The sequence below is a fragment of the Lutjanus erythropterus genome, chromosome 13 (genome assembly GCF_056507025.1).
Source record: "Lutjanus erythropterus isolate fLutEry1 chromosome 13, fLutEry1.hap2, whole genome shotgun sequence".
NCBI lineage: Eukaryota > Metazoa > Chordata > Actinopteri > Lutjaniformes > Lutjanidae > Lutjanus > Lutjanus erythropterus.
The window spans coordinates 34,547,158-34,564,104 of NC_139329.1; the positions used below are offsets into that span (position 1 = coordinate 34,547,158).

Here is a 16,947-nt window from a genome sequence, read left to right on the forward strand (position 1 = left end):
GGGCAGACAAACATTACACCCATATGTGATTGTTGAACATCTTATTACCAGAGCATGGATGGGCCTTGAGCATGCTGTTATAACAGCCTCCTCTCTTTTGTGAAGGCTTTGCACAAGATGTTGGAACCTGGCTGCAGGGATTTGCTCCCATTCAGTCACCAGAGAGCATTAGTGAAGTCGGCCACTGATGTTTGGCTCACAGTCAATGTTCTAGTTGATCCCAAAGGTGTTGCACGAGGTTAGGTGAGGCCGCTGTGCAGGGAAGCCAAGTTCTTCCACATCAAACTGTGAAAAATGCTTCTTTATAGACCTGGCTTTCTGCATGGGGACACGTCTTATCTTGATCAGAAGAAACTGACTTACCTAGACATTACACAAAAGAGTTTTATGTGAGCGCAAATATCGAAATTAGTTGGACTGGACATTTAGCAGACTTTACTCTGCCAGCTCCCAAGTACAAAGTCCATGTAATGTTCACTTGAGCCCATGAGTGAATAGAGCAGGTCATTGTCCAGAGAATTAAAAGCAAGCGAGTAAGCGTTTTGATCGTGTTTCATTTGACTAGCATGAAAACAGAAGAACGCAAACATCTGTTACTGACACTCCAGGAAACAACAATCTCCGAGCTAGCAAAATCAGACCAAAACTATATTACAGTGCTGCAGAGATGCATCACTCTGGTTCCCTCCAATTAGATTTTTCTGTTGGATTTTGGGTTAGTGCAGAAAAAATTGTGATACTTACATGTTTTGTTTAGCAAGATACCACAAAAGGACTACACCAAAGTCACATCACTTCAGCGTCACCTCTACTCAGTAAATTGTGTTCGGCGTGATGACGTTTAATGTCCCTGACAACCTCTGTAGTCTCATTTAGCCACTTGTTTGCGACCACCTTTTTTAAGACCTGTTAAGGCTTCAAAACTGATATAAGTTGTAAAACAAAACATAGATCTTATTTCAGGCATCTAATCAAAAAATGTTCAAAAAGAAAAAAACGCTGACTTCGAGACAGGGCGCAAACTAAAACGCTGATATTTTTTTATTCATTTCCCTGTTTAGGACTCATTCCTGACACTCTATTGTATGTGTATTAAGATGTCCATTTGGGCCTCCAGTTTTGCCCTGAGCAACCTAGAGGGTAATTCCTGCTGTTTTTCCAGGGGTGCTTTCTGTCCAGTTGGGTGAATTTGGTCCCTTCTGCCCTCACTGCCATGGAATTTGGTTAGAATTTGCCAAATTTTGCAAAATTGCCAAACTTCTGCACTTATTTCACCAAGACTAACAAACAAAACATAAACAGTGGCTTGTTTCATCAGATTTCAATAAGAAGAAGCAGGCATTAAGAATAACTTTATAGAAATAGCCGATCTTCCTGCTGATGGTCTCCTTTGCTTATGTAGGTCATTTAAAGGCATCAGTATTAAACTGAGGCCATTTCGTAACCAGTCCTTGCAGCAGCTTTAAACATTACTCCTGCTAGATTCTATGTAACTGGATAAAGCAGAAATGTTAACACACCTTATTCTAACTCTCTTTGGTTCCCGTTGACCTCCTTTACAGATGCAAAATATGAAAAAACACCTTTGCATTGTCATGATGATAATGTATCTTGTCATGGGGAAGCAAATTAATGAAGTTGTGGGCTAATCCTATTTGAACTCCCCCATAATATTACTATAATTTCACGTATATTCGGCTTATAGTATATTTATTTTGACATATTTTTAATTTGCTGCATTGTTGTTTTGTTTTTTTATATCTTGTAGAACTCCTGTTTTGTCTGTGATCATATCTGACGTGTAGTTTCTGCCTGATATATAAACTGCTGTGGTTAATCTCGCGGTGTCATTGTAAAACTGACGAGTGACTGACGACAGATGTTTTTGTTCAGTGCTGTGAGAGATGGTGCATAACACCACTCACACACACACACACACACACACACACACACACACACACACACACACACACACACACACACACACACACACACAGACACACACACACAGCACAGAGCTGCTGTTTCTCTCCCCCTGCTTACAAAAGCAGTGCACCCACCCACACCGCCCTGGCAGTGAATGAGTTACTGCTGGTGCAGTGTGTGAGCCTGGTGCGCCCCTCCCTGGTTGGACCGCACGCCGCTGCTCTGCTCTGCTCGGCTGTCTGCAGACGGATGTTGCCGCATCCCGGCGCGCTGCGCTCCGCCACCAGGCTGCGTTCCTCTCCAAATGTGCCAAATCTCCTCCTCTGTCCTCCTGTCTCCGCCTGACGCACACAAACACACACTCACACACACACACGCACCGCCGACGCTCCTCTCCGCTTCAAGACTCACAACTCTCCGGTAAAGTGGCTCATCACCCACTACGGTACGTAAACTGTTTGTGACTGTTTGTGTTGTGTCTTTCTGCCTTTTTTGCGCGGAGTTGATGCGACGACAGGTTTCTTCTCGAGTGGGATGCTGTGGACCGACTGCTGCGTATTTTCTCTGTTTTTTTCAGTCCCAGCTCTGATTTTTCTCCTCTCCGCACAGACGTGACGTTCACCCTCAAACAACTGCGTTTCAGTCGGTTTTCTTCCAGCCTGCCTTTGCTGCGTAAGACCATCTAAACGTCCAGGATAGGAAACATTTACTTTTTTTATGCGCAGTGTTGTTGATGGCGCGTACTGGGAGAAATGTCTGGAAGAAATTAGGGCATGAGACGGCATAAACTCGTTAAACAAATCAGTCCTGTTAAATCTACCTTGACATAAGAGGAGCCATGTAAGGTTCAGTCAAGGGATTTGGGCAAGACCTTTCTTTATCCAAAGTAACGGGATTAATGCAGGCAGACAGAACAGTAGGTGCCTATTTAACCTATTTTCTCTGTGAAAAGATTTCTGTACGTGAACCTGCAGATCAATAACAAATGTGTGCGAGCTTTTATGAAAAATCTCTGCAGCCTGTACCTACTTTTTTCATATGAAAACTTGCCAAAAGATAAGAGGTTTGAGGATGATGTAACGGATAGAGAGATTGTCCTGCAACTGCAAGGACACAGGTTTGATCCCCTAAAATGAGCCTCTTTCTGCCGAGTCACTGTGAGTCATATGGATAATTGTGAGAGATACCTAACATGCAGGTGATGCAGATGAACTCAGTGCCCCCTACAGACACAAGAGAAAAAAAACAGAAAAAAAAAACAGTTTCATTGTGTCACTGCTATGGTTTCCAGTTGGCATGCTGGTAACGTAATGGGGTGAAGTCAGTCTCTGGGGCTGTGTTGTGGTCCAGAGGAGGACAAATGACCGTGCAGGTTCAGACTTGAGTGCGCAAAGAGGGGATAGAGGCTGCGAGTGGGTGAGGGTTTGTGTGTTTTAGTCGCATTTGTACTCTAAAATAGTTAACTGTGTTTTGTGATGATTCATTCATGCCGAGGATGTTGCCATTGCAGTGAAACCATCCTTCTCTGTGAGTGTGTTACTGTGTGTGCGTGTGTGTGTGGTGGGCTGTCTGTGAGATGACGACTGATGCCAAGAAAAGCTGTTATTTTTCAGTATTAGTCAGTTTTCATCCTGTGTTATTGGGTTATTGTCATGTAATAGGCTGCTCTGGTTTCCTGTACAGGTTTCTTGGGACTGGATGTTTCCAGTGACTCAGCAAAGGTGGTTCGACCCCAGCTACTGTGTGTGTGTGTGTGTGTGTGTGTGTGTGTGTGTGTGTGTGTGTGTGTGTGTGTCTTTGTAACTGATCTAATTGAGAGTCTGTCTGCATGCACAGTTATTTTTGCAGTGTGATATAGACTCTTGATTGTCTGGATGCATGGCTGTGTCTCTGTAATTACTCTGCAGCGTGCTAATCCCAACTTTAATTTTAGGCTAAAATTGAGCCGTCAACTTCTGTAATCATGTGTCATGAGAGATCTCCTCTGACGATGTGCGACTTTGATTTTTGTCGGTGGAGGAGGCTGCACTTCAAGCCATGACTTTGCTTCAAATACCTCACAGCAGAACACACAGTAATCATTTAGTTAGAATTTGTGTTGGTCATAGAGTTCTACTGTTAAGTTAGACTTAGATGCTTTTGCAGCCAGGGTACTTTAACATTCTGCTTGAGTTAAACTGGGCTAACTTGGCCCAGTTGAAAAGGCCCTGCTGCTGTATTAAAATGTGTGTGTGTGTGCTGTGTTTGCCATGGATTTAAAGGCGTAGTCCAGATTTTTTGAAGTGGAGTGTTATAAGATATTTAAGTGTGTTACCAAAAGTAGACAGCAGTTTGTATGCCCCCAGTTTGGAGAGGCAGACAGGGGTAGGGCTGGGTACCTGGACTCGATACCAATAAAAGGATAGTTCACTCCAAAATCAAAACTACCTATTTCCTCCCTGGCTTGTAGTGCTATTCATCCATCTAGATTGTTTTGTCTACTTACTCTCCAATATAATGGGATGAAATGACACTCAGCTTGTGGTACTCAAAACACAGAAAAAATACATTTAAAAAATGCAAAACCAGTGTCTCTTTCCAAAAATCATGACCCGGTTACTCATCATAATCCACAAACCTTGTTTTGAGCAGTTTCATGTAGTTCCAGTAAATTCTACTGCAGAAAGAAAGTAGTTCCTGCATTAAACTGCTCGCAACAAGGTCTGTGGATTATCAGGAGCAAATGCCCCTTTAAGGTATTGACTGAAAAAATCCAGTACTAAGTAATATTGAAACTTCACAAGTCAAATGATACGAGCATTAGATCTTTTTTGTACCCGAAAATGACTAACTAACTGACTAACTCCAACTAAAGTTATATCACTTGTTATATCAGTCTCTCCAATGTAACCAGAGTCCTTTGACAAAAACAGTAATTTTACCTCACAGAAGACGGAAGTTGCTGGTCTATTGTGCCTCAATTGATAGGTGATAGATATTGATAGATATTGTGTGACAACGTTGAATTCAAACTAGCCCTTTAAAACACAGAAGTCACAAAATAACACAAACAAACTAACTGATCAAGTCAGCAGCAGACCAGCAACAAAGGAGTCTGGTTGCCTTGGAGAGACCAAGATAACAAGCAATGTAACTTCAGTTTCCAGTAGGAAAATGGTGTCTGATAGCAAGGTAAAATGGTGAACTTCTGAACTTTAATGTGAGCATGGTTTAGTCCGTTTTACCATTTGGAATAAAGTAGTGCATGCAAATGTTTATTTGCATTTGTGCCAAAGCTAAAACCGCCTTTCTTGGTGGAAAGATAAGAATCTGGGCCCTGTGGCATGCTGGGAATCATTAGCACTGTTTTCTTTGCAGCAAAAGTTGAGCCCGACTGTCTGGCCTGCCAGTGAATTAGCTGTTACCAGCTCAAATAACACTGCTGAGTCACTATTTGACATTTATTGCTCCCCATTGTCAGGCAGCCAATACATTGAATAAATGTTGTAGAAACAAACTTTAAACTGCGTGGTCCAAATCCCACGGATTGTGTGACAGTCTGTGCTTCATTAACGGGCGCTGTTGAAGTACCACTGAGCAAGGCAAGTCAGGAATAACATGCTGTTATCCCATCCTAGCTGCTCGGCCTGCCAGTGAATCAACAGTTAGCTGCAGTGAGAGTGCTGAGTCACTTTTTGACATTTGCTTCCTACGATTCAGTCCTCACATCCCACGCTGACTCTACATAAATACAAGGTTTCTACATGAGCTATAGAAAGCGCTTTGGACGATAAAGACACAAATTGCAGTAGATGACTTGTCAAATCAAGAGAAAATGTCTTTAGTCTTCTACCTGTTTTCTTTTGAAGCTTCTGCCATCTGGTTTTAGATGCTAGTCAGAAGTCCAGTGGTTGTACTAGTCTTTTAATACAAATCAGAGAGTTGGTATTAATAAATCCTCTTGAGTCTCTTTGATAGTACAAAAAATTATAATGGCTGAGCAGATCTGCCTTTGATAGGCCTGGAGGGAGTGTTGATGCTGGTGTAGCTTCAGACTGAAAAGCTTTAGAGATTGACGAGTTGTTCCAGTTAATCGAGCAGCTGCAGGATAAAGGTTAGAGCGGATTTTAAACATAAGACGTCAATCTCAGTGGGGAAAGGAAAATAAATGAACGAGTTGGGTTTTAATAAAGTGTCAATGAGCAGAGCATCAAATTCTGGTCTGCTACATCTGTGCTGCTGTTGGTTGTTAATGTATTACACTGTTTTCTTGGAAGACTGAGCACTTAACAGGTTGTTGATATCTCTGGGAAAAGGAGTAACAAACAAAATATGACATCCATAGTTTCTCTGTGTTCGTACTGAGACATCACTGCAACAAATTTACAACCAAAACCACCAGTAAGGCTGCTCACAATAAGAAAGTGTTGCAAACTACATGGTATTTAAAGGGATGATAGTGTGGTATTTTTTATTGATCTGTTAGGGAGAGTTGTCTTTCCTCCTTCTCTACTCTCTACCAGGAGGTCAGACAGTCCCTCCAGGAAGCTGCGATGTTGATCACAACAATTAATGCAAATTCGACCGTTTTCATTTCAACCATTCTGTTCGACCTTGCAATTTTGTGCAATCCACTGTTCTGCAAATTTGACCAGTCATTGTAGCTTCCAGCAGATTCCACCAATCATAGCAGACTTCTGGCAAACATCTTCCTTTCAGTGTGCTGCCACAATGAGTTGATTTTTGTGTGTCTTATTTTTACTGAATACTGAATGTGTACTGAAAAGAACACATGGTAGATTTGATAATTTTGTGCGTCACTTCATGTGAACATAGATCAGAATTCATCAGATTTCCTGTAGCAGTGGTTCCCAAACTTCTTCTGGAGAAGCTAAAAAAAAGTTCACGCTTCCCAACCCCACAATTATTATGATTCATTAACAGTAAGTGGGGAAGCAACTGAAATAATTCAAGTTGAAGTTTAGTGAAATAAAGGTCAGCACAACAGCATTAGCAGACTGTTGTCCCGTCTCTTATTCAAAACTCAAATTTATTCTGTTTACTATCACAAAGGAAAATGATAAATCCTCATTATTTAGAAGCTGGGACAAGGGAAATTTATGGTTTGAAAAAATATTTTTCCAATTAATCCATTGTCAAAATAGTTGTCCTGATTGAATAATAATCTCAGCTGTACTTCAGACCATACCTGGTAACAAAACAGACACATTTATTTAGAAAAACTGGCAGGTCCATCAGCCCATCAGGTGATTGGACTTTATCCTATTACCCTTTCACCATTAATTCAAGCACATTGGTGCTTACCCCAGTTATTTAATATGTATAATTTGCCACAACAGACTCGAGTGCATGTTTTCAAATTGCCAACTCTTACCCACTCAAGAAGGTGCTTATTTTTTTTTGTTAAGCTGCAAGGATTTGGGATTGTGATGGAGACAATGAACCGCGCTCGCTCTCAGATAAGCTGCTGGCCAGCTTAACACGGTGGAGGGGAGGTGAGCGTCTGGGGAAATTGATCACATGATAGAGCAGACACCTCATTTAGATGAAGTTCATCGATTGAAATCATAATCGTGGACACACACAAACTCACACATCTCCGTCCCATTTAATGTCTCCAAACGGCTTAACCGCTGACCATCATAAATAACCCCAAAGCCCTCATAACTCTCCCTGGACCACTTGACAGAGCCTGAGGTGCAGACCACTGTGATCGCTGCCATACTTCATTAGGTTGTCTTATTAAAGTATTAGCCGTCTTATGTCACTGGGTAAATGCTCAAATGGGGCCATTAGATGGCTTTCCAATTAGTGACCAGCTTGATTATGTAAATGCAGTCAGAGAGCAGAGCTTGAAATCAGCTTGAACCAGCTTCTGCTTCATACCAGCTGGACTTTGAGCGATCCTCTTGGGTCGAGACCTGTTTTTACTTATTTCGGCACGTAACAAAGTCCACTAATCAGCTAATTCAGCTTTAGGCCACTGCTTTGACCTATTACTTCTCTCCATTGCTCGCTGCAAACCTGATGTGATGTTTCTGTTTTTTTCCCCACACCTGTCACAAAGCAAATCTTCCCGTTGCCATTATCTGTCCTGCACAGGCCCTGCAGGGAAGTCGAGCCGTTACAGATGCAGACTTCTAGCGGGAGAGTCGTAGCTTTGATGCCAGCTTCCATCAACAGCCATGTCTATTTTTCTTTTGGGTTTTTTTTTTTTTTTGGTGGGGACAGACACTGAGCCTCTACCTGCTCTGTTTTGATAAGACCATCAGCTAAATGCTGAAATGTATGGGGTGTTTTGCATTGTTAGATGGACTGAGAGAACATCATAAAACTGATCCAGGAAACTGGCATCATCATGCTGCTGGCTCATCGCCTTGAGAGAACCTGTCTGCAAACTGGTGTAGTCTGTGTCCAAAATTAACTTCATTGGCTCATCCATCAATTACTGGCAAACTGAATTACCAGATATTAAACAGTTATTTTTAGTTTAGTTATGTTTGCTTAAAGGGACAGTTCACCGCAAAATGAAAAATACATATTTTCCCTCTTACCTATTGTGCTGTTTATCCATCTTGATGTTTTTTGGTGTGAGTTGCAGAGTTTTGGAGATATCGACCATGGAGATGTCTGCCTTCTCTCCAGTATAATGGGACTAAATTGCACCCTGCTTGTGCTTCTTGTAAGCACCACAGGACTAATGCCTTCGAGTTCCATTATATTCTAGAGAAACTCTGCAACTCTACAGTGCAAACAGCACTACAGATAAGAGGATAAAATGTGTTTTTGATTTTGGGGTGAACTGTCCCTTTACTATATGCCAGTTGTACCAGACAAGATGACATATGCTGTCATCCACATATGTTTTTGTCCGTACTTGCATGTCGCTTTACTAATTTTCAGCACTGACTAGATTAGTGATTTCATGAAAACATGCTACGAATACAAATGGCTCTTGGCTTTTTTTTCCAGTGCTGATCAAAAATGGATCAAGGTTCTGTTACTACGTCGCCTATTTCGTGTGTTTTCAGAGGCACATTTTTGTGACTGCTTGTAAAACGAGAGGGATTGAAACCAGGCAGCCGCCAGTCTAGCCCAGAAGGGAACCCCAGACCCATGAGACTGATCATTTTAACCCAAACTATGAACTTTAACCAACAATAACCAGGTGTTTTTTGTCCTAACCTACCCAGATCTTAAACAAAGCATTGTCACATTGGAAAACATTATTAGTTTGTATAGCGTGCACAATGAATAATACATACAAATCTCACACGAGTTTAACAAATGTAGGGTCTCTCCTAGAAACTCCTTTTTTAAAAGGTTGACAGCTGAACAGTGGGAATTGTTGAAATCAGGTTCCCCTGATGATGCCATGGCATCACCTCCCACACACAGAGTTAATGCTACAGTTGGTCATGCCTGTAAAATGGTAAAGTCATTCATGGCCACGATGAGAAGTTTATGACCTCTAAGGGGGCAGAAAGCCCTCCAGATGTGGAGTCACCAGAGATTCTTGATTCCTGTCAGTCATTACAGTGGATCCAACAACTGGTATTCGGTCCATGGTCATAACAGTGAAATCAGCCAAAACAGTGGAATCAGAAACTGTCTGTCAATCACCGGTCAGCGGAATCAAAGACCCCAGAGAACATTTCATCAGACGACAGCATTTTGAGAGAAGTAGTCCAGGAAATAATTAGGGAAGCAATTAGTGAAATCACAAAACCTCTTTTGGATCATCCGTTAGACTCTGATGATGAGTCGCTGCAATCTGAAACCTCCCTGGAGACTGAAGTTGTCACGGATGACATTGCAAAGATCAAAAAATATGGAAGAGACAGATGCTGCAGGTCCAAGTCCAAAGCACAAACAGAAGGGCAAACTGTCTTTGAAAAGACAAAAGTTCAAGATGAAGACCTTATTTGCAAAGCGCTTTGCCAAAGTCTTGATACATCACACACTGGCAGGATTGAAGAGCCAATTTCACCAAGACTCCAAAGTTGAAAGGAAGTAGTCAGTGCAGTCAGTTATGGATGGAGTCGACTCTCTGCCTCTGCCAGAGGCTGGTAAAAAGCAGCAGGATTCCACCCTTTCTGACATTTATGAATTTGGGAGGCTCAAAAATATTTTCAGTGGTAAAAATTCACAGAACAACTTAGTGAGCTCCTCTACAGTCACATGACAGAGGAAATGCAAAACATTATCCCAGAACCAATGGAAAGGAGAAAAACTTGCATTTAAACATTTAAATGCTGATACATGTGCGGCTGACTACTCAGGCTACGAGTCACAGTGAAAGGGTGACCTGCGCTTTAATGGACACTGAGTCACTGGCTCCCACTGCTACAGGGAATGACTCAAAATGTGAAGGGACAGTTGCAGAAAAAAATCAGATGTCTGTCAGGACGCTAATCGAGAAGCTTGTTTTGCGGACCCTCGTCAAAGCAAAGGTGTAGCGGACCATCAGAGACCTTCAGGACATGAGTTTGTTGGAAAAAACATGGGCTGAGGTTGAGAATCCAGATTTTAAAATCACCTCAAAAGTTTATACAAACCTTGACAATGCTATTTTCAGGAACCTATGAAAGAAGTTTGGTGATGCAAATAGGCTGCTGATTTCAGTGTTTGTAGAGAATCCACAGTGAATCCTCTGCGTGCTGGCAGATTGGGCCCTGCCCAACCCAGCATGGATCCATGTATGTGATTTGGCATCTGCTTTTTATGATGTATGTCCCTCCAGCATCGCCTCCCCATTTATCCAGACTTGGGACCACTCGCTCCCCCCAAAAAGGCTTGTTAGCCCAAAAGCTTTTTGATATAAAACAGATCTCCATCTCCATCCTGGAGGAAGAAATTGTCTGAGATTTATATTTTCCCTCAAAGTGAAAGCAATGAAGAGCTCAAGTCTGGCCTCAAGTCCAGGTTACCTTCTCCTCCACTGGTTTCTGTTGCTCAACAGAGACCAGTGGAGCAGAAAATTACCCAGATTTGGGGCAGGACTTGAGCTCTGAGGGCCTCCTCGACAGTGTGACCTCACACCCAGAAGGCGAGGATTTGATTCCCGGTCCTGAGCCTCTCTGAGTTTGTGTGTTAACTGCTGTGGTCGTGTGGGTTTACTCCCACTTTCCTCATAATCACACAGCTTTTGGCCACTCTAAATTCATTTCTAATTGATATATCTATCTTGGCTACGCAGTGGTTTCCTAATCACTGATATATGATCATTGATTATCTACAGCACATCACACATTCTTGAAAACTGGGACAAATCATGTCTTACCTAAAAAACAAACAAACAGAAAACTTTAGGAATGATTAATACCAACACTCTAATTCCAGTCATTTGGTGTAAATTTATTCTTTAAGGATTTATTTTTCTGCAAAATATGTACTTTATGAAATGGCTTTGGTTTGCTTTATTTATTTATTTTTTTACTTTTGAATTTGCTCTGTGTCAGAAAACTTCATTGTCCCAGACAATAACTTCAAACAATTTAAAAATGTGTTAAAAGCTTTCAAAATCTAAAACTAACAATACCCACTGATACCACAGATATAAAACGTGTTATTGTAATTAACTTTGTTTTAAAATAAGTTTTTTATGAAAATGTTGGCTCTTTAAAGATGTGTCCCAATTCCTGTCAACTCTGTCAGATTTTTACAAAAACATGATTAAATCAGGCATAAAAAGGGTTAGCTATGCCCCACGGACCCCTGTCTCACTTCCTGGTTTAAAAATAGGTTGGAATGCTGCTCAAGTGCAGGTAAACTTTCCAAATTTTTGACAAATTAATTAAATAATATTGTTCCCAGATGTGTCTCAATCATAACATGTCAACTCAGCAGCCCTTCTAAAATGTGTATTTTGATTAGCCTGAAAAGGACTCGTAGTAACTTTAAAAAATAAAATAGCTTCTATGCTGTGAAATGAAAGACGTAAAAATCAAAACCCCCTCAAAATACAGTTTTGTTCCAGTTCTTAAGAATGAGTGACATATATGAAGGTAGTAAAATTCAGTTTTTTAGTTTTTAGGTCTTCATTTAAAGGGATGGTGCATTTAGACCCTACCCTGCTACTGGGTCACCTCACCTTAAGGAGCAGCTGACCTGCCTGTATTTAATGTAGATTTTACTGTCCCATTTTTAACTGCTGTGTCAGAGGAAACACTAAGTACTGCACTTGCATTAACATGCAGAACATCATTACAAAACAGTCTGACAGTCACTGGTACTGATTTTCATAAAGCATCAGTGGTCAAACCCTTACGAAGTGTACGTTTGTCCGAGCCACAGCCTGTCGATAATCGCTGCGTAATTTGTCACAGTATAGCTAATCCTGTTCCCTGGTGATATTTATGTATGATTAAGAAGTGCTAGTTACATAAGTAACGACCAGGCACAAGTCGCCCATCATCGCTGCATGAAACGTAAAGGTCTGTACATTATTTCCGTTTCTAAAAACCCTGGGCAGATTTAACGAGACAAAGGAGGCGTACAGAAAAGAACGGGTACTGAGCCGAGAGTCTTGGGACTCGTCGACAACAATGGAGAGAAAAGAGGGGAGGTTCTGGCTCGGGGAATGCAGCAGTGAGCAGTCTTTGCAGTGTTTCGCACCTCCCTGTTTGCTCTGCTGCTTTAGCCAGCTCTCCCTTCTGCTAGAGTCTGTGTGTGTGTGTGTGTGTGTGTGAGAGAGAGAGAGGGGATGTACAGATATGCAGAAAATAGCCAGGCTGTGTTTGTATTATGTTTATGTAAAAAGAGACTGTTTCGACTGTTGGTATAGACCAATGCGGCGAACCCCTCCGCCCCTCCCTCCGCTCCCTAAATACCCCCTGCTGAGATTAGAGTCCCTGTTTTTTTGAAGAAAAGATAGTCTCAAGGTACAGAAGCTTTCAGCCACAGTCTCCGTCTTCCTATTCAGTTTCTATCTCTGCTGCGTTCTGCTTGACAAGATCTTTGTCTCTCTGTACAGGAGCGCTCCGTCTAACGTACAAAAACAAATATTCTTTTATTCTATTATATTCTTCTTCTATTTCTTACCGGTGCAACCATGCAGATCCACGTCCCATAGTTCTCAAATAGGCAGCCACTAACCAGTAGATGAGAATCAGGGACACACAGGGTTAAATGCTAAATATTTTTGTCCAATTTCTCTCTTTTTCTTTCTATACCCTCGGGGCTATAGAGCATAAATACAGAGGGATAGATGTATGAACTGAAGGAGAGTAAAGAACATCATTATGCAGCTTTTTCGACATGGAGAGCAGGAAGACTCGGTGAAAGCTGCAGAGATAGAGGGGTGAGAATGACAAAGCAAGAAAAAGAGAGGAAGAAGAAATAAAATGGTCTTTCGCAGAGTGAGAGATGGAGTGAGAAAAGGAAATAAGGGAGAAATGGGCAGAGAGACAGACCGCCTGACAAACATATTGAACAGAGGCAGAACAACGGTGAGTGAGTCAGACGGACGGACAAACAGGACAGGACAAAGAGAGAGTAGTCACACCGCAGACAGACAATTCATGCTGACGGCAGCCATATTGGGCCGGAGCGCGGAGGTGATGCCTCTGTGTCGTTCTGTCAGAGGGGGGTGGTGGTGAGAGAGCAGCAGCAGACATTGATCCCTCCGTCAGGAGTCGTTCCCAGAGGCCTCAGCCTCCATCCCTCTGTCCGCTCTGATCTGCTGACAGGGACGCCACGGTGTGTCCAATGAGCCCGACACACCCAGACTCTGAGGGGATGGACCTCAATAAATTATAATCCTTTATTTTTCACCTTCAGATTTTATACATCTGAGAAGGAAAGTCCATCTAAACACAAACCTTCATCCTTTTGTTAACAGCTACTGGCGCAGTCAGCTCCATCTGTTTCTCTGTTTTGTTGTTCATTTTTGGCTGTGAATTTTTTCTTTTCCTGTATAACTGACCAAAGTTTGATAAAATTGGGTCAACTTTGATTTACTATTGCAGATACAAGCGCAGTTAAAAATAATTTTTCAACCAGGGGTGGAAGTTACTAATTACAAATACTCAGCAGCACAGGTTTGGAGTGAGTGATGTTTAATCAGTAGTCTAGAAATGGCAGTAATTGTACCTCATTTGACAAGGTTTAGGCATTTGTTGAGAAAGGAAACTTTAACTTGAAGTTAAAATGAGAAAAAAAAATAGCAAAACAAAAAAGTGAGAATAAAAAAACATGCTTTGTATCTTTCAAAGGAAAATGTTCAAAATTTGAAACCCTAGTTTGGAGAGGTGACTGTGACCAGGAACTCTTTGTACTTTAGCTTAAGTATTTTTCAAACATCAGTACTTTTGTTTGTAACTGAAGAATATTTTAGTGACGTAGGAGTGCTTGCACTTGAGTACAGATTTTTATTACTTTTTTCCACTGCTGATTACAACTTGAGTGATATTTTGTTCATCAGTTGGTATTAATGTTATTTTTGATTTATCTATCTAGTTAATTGCTGAGATGTGTGAATGCTGTGACCTGTGGTGTAGCCACGGGTGTGAAAGGGCGTGCATCCGTCACCCAATGAGGCAGCTGGCACACCCAAAATTCAGACAGAATAAATGTTTAGTTATAGCTTTACGAAAACATTTAGTTTGAAACTTAGGCTACTGTGGTCCAATTACAATTATTATTGATTATAAACGATTAAAATAATCAAATTTATTTTAATGTACTGTTATTCACAGCCCACCCTCCAATCAAATTCACACAAGCTGATACTTTTTCAAGTGGCCATGACCCCAGCAAGCATCATGAGAGATTAGCAGTGTAGTAAACACTGCAACGCCTGCAGCTATTTCTAGAATACTATGGAGATGATGGCCTCTTATTTTAAAGGGAACTTACAGAGACTAATGAAATAATTGAATCCTTTAAGGCCAGGTCATGCCATTGTAAAGCTGCCAACATGCACAGGTAGGCCGTGCATGTAGAAACACGAACGACTGGATAATCATACGTGTTTTAAACCAACCCACAGGTGAGGAAAACTTATTTGGAAGAGGAAGAGAAAATGACAGATTATTTACCCAAACTGTCGTCCTTCTTCAGCTTTGACTTCCCTCACTTGTCGTAACTGTGTGCGCAGCTTTCCAGCAGGGGAATCAACTGACCTTTACTGACATCCTCGACTGTTTTTCAGTTTTACTTCAAAATGAAGTAGATTAGATTCTCTGGCTTAACTGTCGGCGTGCATCACCCCGTGGTACCTAAGTACAGGTTCTAGTGACATCCCTACGTGAAAACGAATCTGCCTACATGTGAGCTCTGCAACACAGCCTAGGACTTGGATCTTGTTTCTCTTGTTGGCTCAAAAGCTCATCAAAGTTCATTCTTTTACTTCAAAATAACAATTTGGCAATTTGTCCAAATTTAAGGCTCACTTACAAGCATGATTCAGGGCTTTTCAAGTGGGTCACACGGTCTTTGTCAGTGGATACAGTTTGAGAACCTAGTTTAATTACTTTGCACCGATGTTCAACAATCATATTAGAAATCAGTTTTTTGGTGTCAAGTTTTCCACAATTGTGTGTGCAGTCACAAACACGTGGGAGGTGTAATTGTTGAACGCCAGAAAACAAATGTTATACCTTTGGTAAACATAAGGTGTTCGAGTTTTAAAAAAGTGGAAAAGTGGAACAGAAGCATGGCTTTCGTGTCTCTCCAGGCAGGACAGAACTGTAATGCTGCAACAACTTCAATAACTGTTGCTTTCTCTGTCCGAACAGTATTCTGGTAAATGTAGGAAAATGCTGTCTAAGGCATCATGATGCAGGCTGAAAGGAAGTGAGCTCATCAAAAAAAAAAAAAAAAGCAAGTGAAAACATTTAATCACAAAATAACTAAGACTTTCAGAGACAGTCAGCATGAATTGAATTCGTACTGGTTTAAATGTTTTACCTCGTCCCTTTCATCAAGCTGCTGGTCTTGAAGTGAACATAAACATTAGTCATAACAAAAAAAAAAAAAAAAACATGGACAAGAAACTCTGTGTGTAAAAAAAAAATTACCGAAGCTTAACCTCAGGACCTGTGTCTTGCTGAACATTGCAGGTTTGAATGTGCTCTGCAACCAGCAGATGCAAATGAGGAGGGAAGCGAGAACTAATGAGGGGCTGGTGTCCATGGTAACCTGTCCTTCATTTAACCCTGTTGTAATATGAAGTAACCTCTCTGTTTTGTTATGTGCTGTGACAGAGCTGACACAGACTCTTTTGCCATTAGTTGCAGTCCAACATTTATAAACATTTTATGAAAAGTCTCAGAGTAGTTTAAAGGGATAGTCCAGAATATTTGAAGTGGGCTTGTATGAGGTACTTATCTGTAGTCTGTGTGTTACCTGCAGTAAAGGGCAATAGACACGCCCGCAGTTTAGAGAAGCAGAGAGGAATCAGGGTTCAACGTTTATGTTAATTTTCACTTCTGGGTCAGAAATCTACTTGTCCAAAGTCAGTTTTTTACTTGCTTTTGTACAAACTGTTTCATTTATTAGTGGTTAGGAGTACCAGCACAGAAGCTAAGCAAAATACTGCTGCAGTAGCCACTTAAAAAAAGGCCCACCTAGCCGTCAGACAGCTTTTTCCAATGGAAACCGCCGTTATATAAGCCAAATATTGCTCTCTCTTGCTGAACCAGACTCCATTGGCAAAACCAGTAATTTTACCTCACAGAACACAGGAGTTGTTGGTCTACCGCTGCCTCGATCAATTAGTTTGTTTGTGTTATTGGGTGACTCTGGTGATTCTGAACTTGCCTTTTAAAACACCAGAGTCACAGACAACACAAACAAATGAACAGATTAAGGCAGTGGCAGATCGACAATTCCTGCTATCTGCAAGGTAAAAATTATTGTTTTTGCAAAAGGTGTCTGGTTGGTTTGGAGAAAGAGATATTTAGCTTATATAACAGTGGCTTCCAGTTAAAAAAGGCTTTGTGACAACAAGGTAAAGTGGTGAAGATATTCTAAATTAGTGTGTACTTTAACTGATTTTTATTTTCTGGGTGTCTAAAG

The 16,947-nt window shown here is 41.3% G+C and overlaps 1 protein-coding gene across 1 annotated transcript in view; it reads left to right on the top strand.

The window, feature by feature from the left end:
* The first annotated feature begins 2,275 nt into the window (after positions 1-2,275).
* The window catches only part of map1ab (microtubule-associated protein 1Ab), a 54,294-nt gene continuing 39,622 nt past the window's right edge, over positions 2,276-16,947 (top strand). Inside the window, exon 1 of the mRNA XM_084735118.1 lies at positions 2,276-2,371. The gene's annotated coding sequence lies outside the window, so the exon portion shown is untranslated. The remainder of the gene's footprint in view (positions 2,372-16,947) is intronic.